Source organism: Eptesicus fuscus, chromosome 10 (genome assembly GCF_027574615.1).
Source record: "Eptesicus fuscus isolate TK198812 chromosome 10, DD_ASM_mEF_20220401, whole genome shotgun sequence".
NCBI lineage: Eukaryota > Metazoa > Chordata > Mammalia > Chiroptera > Vespertilionidae > Eptesicus > Eptesicus fuscus.
This window is the reverse complement of record NC_072482.1, coordinates 29426983-29438901: the sequence shown is the minus strand read 5'-3', so window position 1 is coordinate 29438901 and position 11919 is coordinate 29426983. Positions and strand designations below refer to the sequence as shown.

At 38.9% G+C, this 11919-nt stretch overlaps 1 pseudogene; it reads left to right on the top strand.

The window, feature by feature from the left end:
• Positions 1-1010: 1010 nt before the first annotated feature.
• LOC103284036 (Y-box-binding protein 1-like) lies at positions 1011-7861 on the top strand (annotated as a pseudogene).
• Positions 7862-11919: the final 4058 nt, after the last annotated feature.

Below are 11919 nucleotides of genomic sequence, written 5' to 3'. Positions count from 1 at the left end.
TATATTACTTAATGATACAATAGGTTCTGTGAACAGGAGTAGAAAAGGGAGCTAGATTTGTGGAGTCATCTGCCTTTAAAAGTAAAACAATTGGAGTTGATCCTAAATAACTCTTAGGTTTTAGAAATGATTAATTTCTTCTTTCAACAATAGGTCTCTACCCTATAACTGACACTGTGCTTATCACATAAAGAACAAAAAAATTAGACTTGTCCTCTGTACATAAATGGCTCTCATTCTAAGTAGAAATACAGAAGAAACCACACATATTAGAATGAAGGGCTGAAGGTAGTTGACAAGATAAACCTGGGGTATTCATCCAATCTCTGAACTCTCATTCTATCCATAGATGCCCAATACGTTCTTCAGAATGACATTCGAAGTCAGTCATCTCATATAGTACATCCCATGTGTAACATCTTCTAGTTATTAGTGCCTAATGATTTCTTATTCAGTTGAGGATGAATTCAATACTGCTTTCTCTTTCCTAACAGCCAGCCTTATGGGATTTACTTCTGCATAAGTCTTCTCCCCATCTGACACTACACTCCCTTACCCTCCAGATACACTGAATTTGTTGTTATTTTCAGATATATCAGATATACCATATTCCCTTTAGAATTGCTGTTTCTCCTGTGTATACCTTTCATTCCTCAGAGTATCCAATGACACCTCACACATTTTGTGTCAATTTCAATGACACTGCACAGAACGATTTACATAGACCATCCTCTCCAAGTTGTCAAGTTTTCCAATAATTACTATATTTTATTCCTTTGCTTTATTTATAGCATTTATCTCTATATGAATTTATATTTGTATGCATTTATTAATTTCCTTTTTATTTTACCCTCTCCATTAGAATATAATTTATATGACAGCTAAAACTTGGTATGTCTGATTCACTGCCTTATCCCCCCACTAATAGAACAATTTTTGGTGTATATACCTTAAATGCTCAAAAGTGTTGAATGTTAAGTGAATGAGTGAAGAAAAATAAATAACTCATAATGGGCCTGAGGTAAGTCTTGAAGGATGAATAGAATTTAACCAAAAACACAGTCCTCCTTAGTTAATAAAAATGATGTATCAATATCCATTTACTAGTATAAACTTTTACCAATGCATGATACTAACAAAATGATAGTATGAAACTTGGTGTGTGACATATTGGAACTCTCTGTTCTATCTTCTCAATTTTTCTGAACCTCTAAAACTGGTTTAAAAAGGTCTGTTTAAAATAAAATGTCATATAAAAATACAAAAACAGTGGTGGAAATACAGTGTGGTGGCAAAAGATCAAATGATGTTAAGAATGTTTCCATGCCCTGACCTGTTTGGCTCAGTGGATAGAGCTTTCCAAACACTTCAATATAACTCTTATGCTTTTACTCAGGGAACTAATTATATTGCCTATTTTAAGTTGGGTTCCCCAAAAGTGTATGCTAAGATAAGAGTTCAAGTGATAGAGAGCTAGGAGGAGTTATTTCTAGGAGAAGAGGCAGGGAGTAGAGCGGTGGGAATGGGAAGGAGAGGCAACAACAGTGCGCTCCCAAGCAAAGTCTCATGCAAGATAACTGGCTGGATCCCACAGGGAAGGTCCAGAGACAGTGTTAGTCATTTTTCAGAACATCTTCAGGAAAAGCAAGAAAAATGGAATGTTTATACACCTTAGTTATTGGTTAAGCTGGCTCAAGGTAAGAACAGGTGCTCTAAATTCCCACAAATGCCCAACTAGAGTGAGGCAGGCACAGCCTGGCTATCTTCCGACAGAGACACAGGTGCTGCCTACAGGGAGTGTAGGCATCCTGGAAGCTAGAAATGAAGGAGGGGTCTAAGGAGACACAGGTGAGACGCTGGCACTGATTTGATTGCTGCAGTGTCAAACCACTGAATTACCTCCTTCCATCCCAGCAGTTCTGCACAACCTGGGCAGTTTCAGAAGAAAGATTCACTAGGGATAGCAAGCCATTTAAGCCCCAGTTGGTGTGTCATCTGAATGATCTGAGGTGTTTAACTGTAGTAACACTTTAGAGTAGATCACATTGGGGTGCCCACCTCCAGAGTTTCTGAGGAAAAGGCCTGGAGTGGAGTTTGGAATTTGTATTTGTAACAAGTTTTCATGTGATGCTGATACTGCTGATCTGGAGAATCACCATTCCTGTTATGGATTCCCACAGCATTATAATAAATATTTTTTAAGCTGTGACTGTTCATGTTTTGTGTAAAGAAAAAGATTGGGTTTAGTAATTATGGAGTCTTATAATGTTCCATTATACAAAAAAAAACAAAAAACCTTTAATTTAAATTATTTGCATTATTTAAGTATTTAATAAGCATTAATAGATTAGAAGTGCAGCAATTAAATGCTTATTGAAATAAATCATATGTCCTATTTTAAAAAAAGACAACAAAAATCCTACTGACACTGGGTTATAATTCATTAAATGGTACACATACAACAAAATATTAAAAAAATACACTATGAGAAAATGAAAGACTAAATCATTGAATTTTTAATCCTTAGTGAAATTTCAGCATCTTAATGTAATATGAATTTTTGGTTGGTCTAATTGCTAATATATTTTTTATAAATACTTAAATTGGAAGGATTAATGCAGCATTTTATTTTCACTTGAATATCGAGTGAAGTTCTACTTCAGATAAATAAATTAACTCAGTACACTACATTTTTATATATTACAAAAATATGTACATAAATCAAAATGCCTAAAAATAATTGTCTACTTTCATAAATCCTAGGCTTCAAAGATGAGATTCAGAGTTCCTTACAAAAAAAAATTACTGTGAAAAATTCTAGTTTCTTTCAAATGAAAACTAGTTATAGTGAAATTGTTCATACATATTCATATAACAAAGCTGCCATAGAGCTTATCTTATACAGTGCCACTCGTGAATATAGGTTTTTGAGTGGGACTTGGTTAAGTATTGGGGTCATTTAAGAATGTGTCTTAGTCTTCTTGTTCTTTTATTCATCTGACTCTTTGTGACATTTGACTCTTCAGCCATAGTTCTTACTATGTACTATAACTTAGCTTGGTGGCAAACTTTTCTTTTTATTTTCCAGAGCAATTGAATATATAGACATTTGTTCAATCAGTGAAGAATTTTTATTAATGCTTAAGCATTAATACTATATTATTAATTCTAATATATATGCATTGTATAATGTATTAGAACTGGTATATGTTTGCATTTTAAACAACAATTCCCAGTTCAAAATGGCAACTTTAAAGGGTCCCTCATAATATGGAATATTATCAGGCAGATAGTCATTTATTCTTAGCAGGCACTGACAGTCATTCACTATTCTACATAGGCAGAAATATTATTTGAGTAAAGTACCATGAACTACAAAGAATCTCATAAAAATATAAATAACATCAGGAACATAATCACGCTATCAAAGTCAACTAGCAGGGGTTGGGAACGGCTGGCCCAAGAGCTGTATGAGGCCTGCAAAATCATTTGGTCTGGCCCTGCCAAGGCATTGGGGGTGAGTTAATTAAATGTTTAACCAAATATGGCAGGCTAATTTTTTACGTTGATAATTCTGTATGGCCCCTTAATGATGTTATAAATATTCAACTGGCCCTTGTGAGAAAAAAAAAAATATCCCCACCCCTGATTGAAAGTCTATGTTATTTATATGCCAGGCCTCACATATTCCTTATCATTAAAATAAATGAAGCTAGAACAAATAAAAACATAGATCTCTGAAGACCCAGGTCACTGCAATAGAATAATACAACGAACCTCAGCTCCTTTAAGCACATCTCTTGTTAGGAGCATCAGCTCACTGTCCTCAGGTAGACTCTTCCTCATCTTGGCCCAGGCCCATGGATACAATATGCATAGATCAGCAGAGCATCATAAGGGAATTACAAACCTCAGGTGCCCACTGTTGGCAGAATGTACTTGACTAACTTGTTGTTAGCAGAGGGTTTGGTCAGGACCCATTCCCCCATTGGGAAGTTTCCAGTTATAAAATACTGTTTCCCTGAAAGATCAGAATTCCATATAACACAAAGATAGACATTGTGACTTCCTGCAAGGGGATTTACAGAGAAATTACCTCCATCCACTTTGGCAGTCACACATTCAGATACCTTGAATTGCAATATTCTCTGACACTTTTTGACCTTCAGCACCTTGAACTTTAGATTTTCCTAGCAATTACCAGTGGGAATATCTTTTCTATATCACATGTTCCACATGTTCTCATTCATGCTGAATCTTTTCTTTACACTTACTGTCAATTTAAACCCTCCCCCCTTTTTTTTTTCTTCAAATTAATCCTCTCCTCCTTACCCTTCTGGCCTCTGTTGTCAATATGCCTTGGTCAATCTGGCTCTCCCTAACACCCTGGATTGCTGTCCCCAGCCCATCCTGTCACTTGCCAAAAAAGTATAAACTGCTGCCCACTAGCATTATTGACATGATGCAAACTGGATCTAAATAGGAACATAAAAATATTAAGTTGCATTGGGTGGGAGAGAAAAATGTAAATATAGGAGACTTTCCACAAGCCACTTCATAGTCTGGGCTCTGTGAATATGGGTTAAAAACAAAAACAAATGACCCAGCTGGTGTTGCTCAGTGGTTGAGCATTGACCTATGAACCAGGAGGTCATGGTTCAATTTCCATTTGGGGCATAGGCCTGGGTTGCAGGCTCGATCCCTAGTAGGGGGGAAGGGTGCAAGAGGTAATCGATCAATGATTTTCTCTCATCATTGATGTTTCTATTGCTCCCTCTCCCTTCCTCTCTGAAATCAATAAAAAAACATATTTTAGAAAAAAGCAAAAAAAAATAAATAAAAAGATAGAGTATATAAACAAAGTACAGTAGTTTTAACAGTTCTTATTTAAATTAATTCTTTTGAAATTACATTAAAACATAATAGATATACCTGGGAAACTTCAAAATTACTTGGAAGGCATACAAGGAAAAAGTAAAATATGGCTTTTTTCCCCCATAAATAATCACTGTTAACAGCTTCTTTTGTTTCCTTAAAAAATATTATGAGTATATTGTCTTTATTCTCAAAATAAAAATGTTAATGAGATTATAACATACATCAGGTCAAGGGCCATTGTTTTTCCAACCTAAAAAATATTGTCATACAGATATATCTTACCCTATTTAATGGCTACCAGGTATTCTACCACAGTGTGATTTATAATAATTTATCCAGTTCCAGACTGATAAATTCAAGTGTTTCTAATTTGTTGCTTCAATAATATAAATTAGTCATTGAAAATCTTTGTATATGAGCACATCTGTAGAAACATTCCCAGAAGTTGATTAATTGAGGCCAAAAGTATGTGCCTTGTCAAGGGTTAACACTGGTCTACCCCATTTAAATCTTCTCACAGTTGGTTCCTTGACATTGAGGTCTCAACTCAATATCACACTCGTACACCTTCATGGAGAACATAGCATTCTTTCCTCTGTGTTTTATGTTCATCCTTGCACTTACCACTAAGTGATATATCTTTTTAATACATTAGTCATTGTTAGTAGACCATCTTCTGTGTTCTCTACCTCTAGAATAAACATGCTGTGAGAACAGAGATTTTTTCTGATGTGTTCACCATAGTATATTGGGCACACAATAGGCAGACAACAAAGACTCCTTAAATAACCCAGTTACTGTTAGCATCATGTGACATGTTACAGAATTGCATTTGCTAATAAGAATATAATGCACAGGAATAAGCATGTGAAGTGTCTCAATCCTTGCCTCTTGGGCCTCTTTTTTTATTCACTATCTAGGTGACCTTATATGGTTTCATGGCTTTAAATATGATTTATACATAAATGGCTCCTAAATGCATATTTTAAGTCCAAATCAAACTCCAAAGTCATACAAAACACTCTGTAAAACAACTCCATCTGGACACAGAATAGGCACCTCAAAATTAACCTGCCTAAAAGCAAACTTCTATTATCCCCCCACCTGTCTCTTCCACAGTGTTTCCATACCAGCAAATGACAACCTCATTCTTCCTATCTTTCAAGATAAAATCCTTGATGTTAATCTCATCCCCTCATACATAAACCATCAGCAAATCCTGCTGGTATTCCTCCAAAGATCCATGAAGAATTTATTCTGGAATGTATGTCATCATTCCTTGCTATCTCTATTACTAACATCCCTGTACAAACTACAACCATCTTTCATTTGAATTATCACAAAAATCTCCCAACTGGTTTTCCTGTTATGTACTGTTCCCCTAGAATCAGTTCTCAAACAGCAGACAACATATCATTTTTAACATGGGTCAGGTCATATCACTCCTTTAAAAAAATTAAGATGAATATCACACCAGTAATAACTCATGTTATCTGTTTCCTGAATATGGTGCTACGAGGATGTCACATTACCTCTCCAATACTTTTCCCCAAAATTTATAACCTCAGTGTAATCATGAAACAACATCAGACAAACCTAAATTGAGTGAAATTCTGTAAATTACCTGACCAATACTTTTTTAAATTGTCAAGGTCATGGGAATAAAAAAAGAATAGACAAATTATCGCAGATTGGAGGAGACATAAATAAATGCAACATGGCATATTGGATTGAATCTTGAAACAGAAAAAGTACATTAGTAGGAAAAATGGGGAAATCTGAATGAAGTCTGTAGTTCAGTTGCTAGTACTATACCAATCATATATTTTTAAATCTTGGTTAAAGTACCATGGTTACGCTGTCAACATTAAGAAAACAAGAGTTCTATCAGTATAGGGAGCGAAGAGCGGACCCCAGAGAGCCCTGAGCAGCCCCCTCCGCCCCCCCCACCCCCCCAGTTACCATCACACCCTGGAGGAGCTGCAGCTGCCACAGCCGGCCTCAGTCACCATCACCGCAACCAGGAGCAGCGAGGCCAAAAACCAGCAGCTGCCAGCCCCCCACCCCAACACACACACACCCCAGTGCTGCCGACACCAAGTCTGGCACCATGGGCAGCGACGCAGGGAGCAGTGACCCGGGTGGCCTCATGTTGGTGGCACCTGCCAGCGGGGACAAGAAGGTCTTCGCAACGAAGGTTTGGGGAACAGTAATATGGTTCAATGTCAGAAACGGATATGGTTTCATCCACAGGAATGACACCAAGGAAGATGCATTTGTACACCAGACGGCCATAAAGAAGAAGAACCCTAGGAAGTGCCTTCGCGGCATAGGAGGTGGAGAGACTGGAGTGTGATGTTGTTGAAAGAGAGAAGGGTACGGAAGTCGCAAATGGTTCAGGACCCGGTGGAGTCTCAGTACAAGGCAGTGTCTGTGCAGCATAGTAACCATTACAGACGATCTCCACGATACAGAGGTCCTCCAGGCAATTACCAGCAGAATTCCCAGAATAGTGAGGTGGGGAAAGAATGAGGGATCAGAGTGCTCCTGAAGGCCAGGCCCACAGCGCCGGCCCTATCGCAGGCCACGGTGCCCAGCGTACTACATACGGAGACCTGTGGGCATGGACCACAGCATCCCAACCCTCCTGTGCAGGGAGAAGGGATGGAGGTGCTGACAACCAGGGTGCAGGAGAACAAGGCAGACCAGGGAGAGAGAATATGCTTCGGGGCTATAGACCACGATTCCGCAGGGGCCCTCCTCGCCAAAGACAGCCTAGAGAGGACAGCAATGAAGAAGGTAAGGAAGATCAAGATGAGAACCAAGGTCAGCACCCACCTCAACACTGGTACTGCCACAATTTCAACTACCATGCAGACACCCAGAAAACCCTGCACCACAAGATGGCAAAGAGACAAAAGCAGCCGATCCACCAGCTGAGAATTCCTCCGCTCCCAAGGCTGAGCAGGGCGGGGCTGAGTAAAAAATGCCATCATTCGGTTTAATCATCCAACAAGAAGAAATATAAAATTCCAGCAATAAGAAATGAACAAAAAATTGGAGCTGAAGGCCTTAAGTGCTTGCTTTTTGCCCGTTGACCAGATAACTAGAACTATCTGTATTATCTGTGCAGCATGGGGTTTTATTTTTATCTAAAGACATCTCTTTTTGGTAATGACAAATGTGTTTTTTAAGAAAAAAAAAAAAAAGCTTGGTTTTTCTTAATACATCTTTAAAGGTTTTTAAATTATTTCATATCTGGTCAAGTTAAGAACCTCATTTTTAATTTGTAATAAAAGTTTACAACTTGGTATTTTTCAAGAAAGTCAACAAACTGCAAGCACCTGCTAATAAATGTCTTAAATAATAATAATAATCCTATCTAATAAAAGAGTAATATGCAAATTGACTGTGCCTCTACTACACCCACAAGCCACGCCTACCACCCAATCAGGAGTGAGTATGCAAATTAACCCAACCAAGATGGCTGCGGCCACAGAGAGAGCAGGAGGCTTGGGTTTACCTGGCAATGGAGGAAGCCAAGCTTTCCGCCTGCCCTGGCCTCCACTCAAGGCTACAAAGTTTCAATTATAGAAGATAAATAAATCCCAACAAAAATGGTGGCAGCCATGGAGCTGGAGAGAGCAGGAGGCTAGGGTTGCCCCCAGTGATAGAGGAAGCCAAACTTCCTGGCCGGCCCAGGCCTCCGCTCAAGGCTACAAAGTTTCAATTATAGAAGATAAATAAATCCCAGATACCAGGGCCTCCGCTTGGGTCGCTGGGGGGCATGGCCGGCCTGAAAACCACCACAGGCCCCTCGCCTAGGCCACCCCACACCCCAAGGGAACCCTCACCCTGATCTGGGACACCCTTCATGGCAAACCAGATGGCCCCCACCTGTGAACCAGGCCTCTATCCTATCTAATAAAAGAGTAATATGCAAATTGAATATCACTCCAACACAGAAGATGGCTGCCCCCATGTGGACACAAGATGGCCACCACAAGATGGTCAGGAGGGGAGGGCAGTTGGGAGGGACCAGGCCTGCAAGGGAGGGCAGTTGGCAGTGATCAAGCCTACAGGGTAGGGCAGTTAGGGGTGACCAGGCTGGCAGATGAGGGAAGTTGGGGGTGATTGGGCCGGCAAGGAAGGGCAGTTGGGTGGGGACTAGGCCTGCAAGGGAGGACAGTTAGGGGTGACCAGGCCTGCAGGGGAGGGCAGTTAGGGGCAAACAGGCTGGCAGGGGAGCAGTTAGGCATCAATCAGGCTGGCAGGGGAGTGGTTAGGGGGTGATAAGGCTGGCAGGCAGAAGCAGTTAGGGGCAATCAGGAAGGCAGGCAGGTGAGCAGTTGGGAGCCAGCAGTCCTGGATTGTGAGAGGGATTTCCGACTGCCCGTTTAGGCCCGATTCTACCGGGATCTGGCCTAAACCGGGAGTCGGACATCCCTTGAGGGGTCCCAGATTGGAGAGGGTGCAGGCTGGGCTGAGGGACACACACACACACACACACACACACACACACACACACACGTGCACAAATTTCATGCACTAGGCCTCTAGTAATAATAATAATAATAATAATAATAATAATAATAATAGAAAACTGGAACTTGGTATATGGAGATACTCAATTCTGTCTTAACAACTCTTGTGTAAATCAAATTTTAACATTTAATTTTTAAAAAAATCCCTTGGGATCTTCACATCTCACCTTTAAAAATGCAAAAGGTATTTTTGTGTACCTACACATTCTGCCTCTCTCCACTTGCCTTTCTCCAGCCCCTCTTACCACATATTTTACTGACTTCTTCTCACTTATTTGATCACTCTGCTCAATCAATACCCTTGATTTTTTTTTTTTTAAGCCACCCAGAAGCTCTGGCTTCAGGCTACTTTCAGCTTGGGAATTTCTGTCCTTAATTATCCACAAGGCACCCTTCCTTGTATCTCTAAGGCAGGTTTCCACTCAATATAATCTATGACAGAGGCCTTCCATGTCATCCTTCAAAGCATACCTCTCCTCAAAAACCTCAATAGTAGTCACTATTCTACTTACCACCCTTTATTTTTCTTCATAGCACCACTCAGAATCTGAGTAGAAATTTATTTATGTGTATATTCATTTTTTGGCCCATTTTTCTGTGAGGCCAAAAACTTGTTTTATTCACTGTCGTTTATTTCCAGTTCTTGGAATTGTCTCTGTCATGTAAAAGATAATTAATAAATATTTGTAGTTATCCATGATCTCTCACTTAACACATAGAATCTAAAAAAAAAAAAAAGATCAAACTTATAAAAACAGAGAATATACTGGTGGTTCCCAGGGACTGGGTGGTTTGGGGATTTGTTGTTCAAATAATACAAAGTTCCAGTAATAAGATGAATAAGTTCTGGGGATGTAGTTTACAGCATGGTGACTATAGTTAACAATGCTGTACTATACACTTGAAAGTTGCTAAGAGAATAGATCTTAAAAGTTCTCTCCACACACACAAAAAAGGGTAACTATGTAAGGTGATGGGTGTGTTAACTATCCTTAATTGCACAATGTATACATGTGTCAAATCATGATATTATATATGTTAAAAATTACATATCACTTATGAAACGTGGGGTTCAGGGTACAGATGTCTTCTCATGGGTTCTTGTCTGACGAAGTTTGAATAAACTCGTGGACTAACAGATTTCTTTAATAAAAATGTTGAAGTTCATTGGAAGCATATACAAACTCCATCTGGGCAGGGCTGTCCCCAAAGGGGCCCCCAGATGGGAAAAGCCTGCTCTCTCTTTCTCTCAATAGGGAAAAAAAATCCTGCGTGGTGTCCCTTTGTCTCCAGTTTAAATATGCTGCAGCTCTTTGTTTGAACTTGACCCTTTCTAATTGGACCTTTCATTATTTAGGGCTCCCATGCTCTCCTCGTTGGTTATTTTGTTACATAGTATCAGTTTCAAAGGCCCACGTCCACATGGAGCTCCTCTCTTTCTCTCCCCCTTACCTTGTAACATTGCTCTATCTCCTGTGAAAATCTGTTTTCTTCTTTCTGCCATTTGTCAGCGTTTCTCTATCCTCTGTGAAAGTTTGTGCCCTTCCCCTTCCTCCCCTCCACCCCCCTCCCCGTACCCTGTGGCTTTTCTTTACCTTCTGTGAACATATGTCTTCCTCTCCCCTTATCCTGTGGCACTTTTTTTATTCTCTGTAAATGTATGCCTTCTGGCAGCTCCAAGCCCTCACCTATGCATTCCTCCCCCATGGACCCTCTTTATTCCTAAAACTCCTCAAACCTGCCTATTGAATCCCTAAAACTCCTTTCTCTTATATCTCAATGAAGTTGAAAAATAAATAAATATTTGTTAAATGTATAAGGGAAAAACAAATAAATTTATTTGGCTGGAAAATCATTAAGAAACAGTACAATTAAAACATAAAAGTTATAGTTATATTTATTTTCCATTTGAATATTTATATTCTAATTTATCTAGCAGATACACGGTAGGAAGTACACATTTTCTCAAATAGTTAAAATATAGTTATATTTATAGTACCATGTTCTCCAAGATAAATACAACTAAAGGGTCCAAAATAATATTTGTAGTATTATGTACCTTGAATGATTATTTCTAGAACAAATGAGTAAAGAAACACATGAATGAGAAAAGGTGGGTACAATTTATCTTCTTGTACTCACAAGAGTTTAATTTCTTGCTCAATTATTCATTCCATGTAGAGTTCCAAATGACAGGCAAATTTCAAAAGGAGGTAATTAAATTCAATAGCAATACAAAGAAAAATTATCCCTCACTAATAGCTGTTTTCCTTCAGGTAATCATAAAATGCTTTCAAACGAATGCTTTTCAGGATGTCAGTAACCTTTAAGATTATTATTTGCATGTACAAATAAAGCAAACAATGAATTGTTTTACTAAATTCTCCAGTTCTTGCTCTCATTCTGCAAAGAAATTCTGTTGCCTTTCTGAAAGCCAGTCTCTGATCAGGATTTAAATAGTGTGATATCACACTGTGAAGTAAAATCCTATTGTATG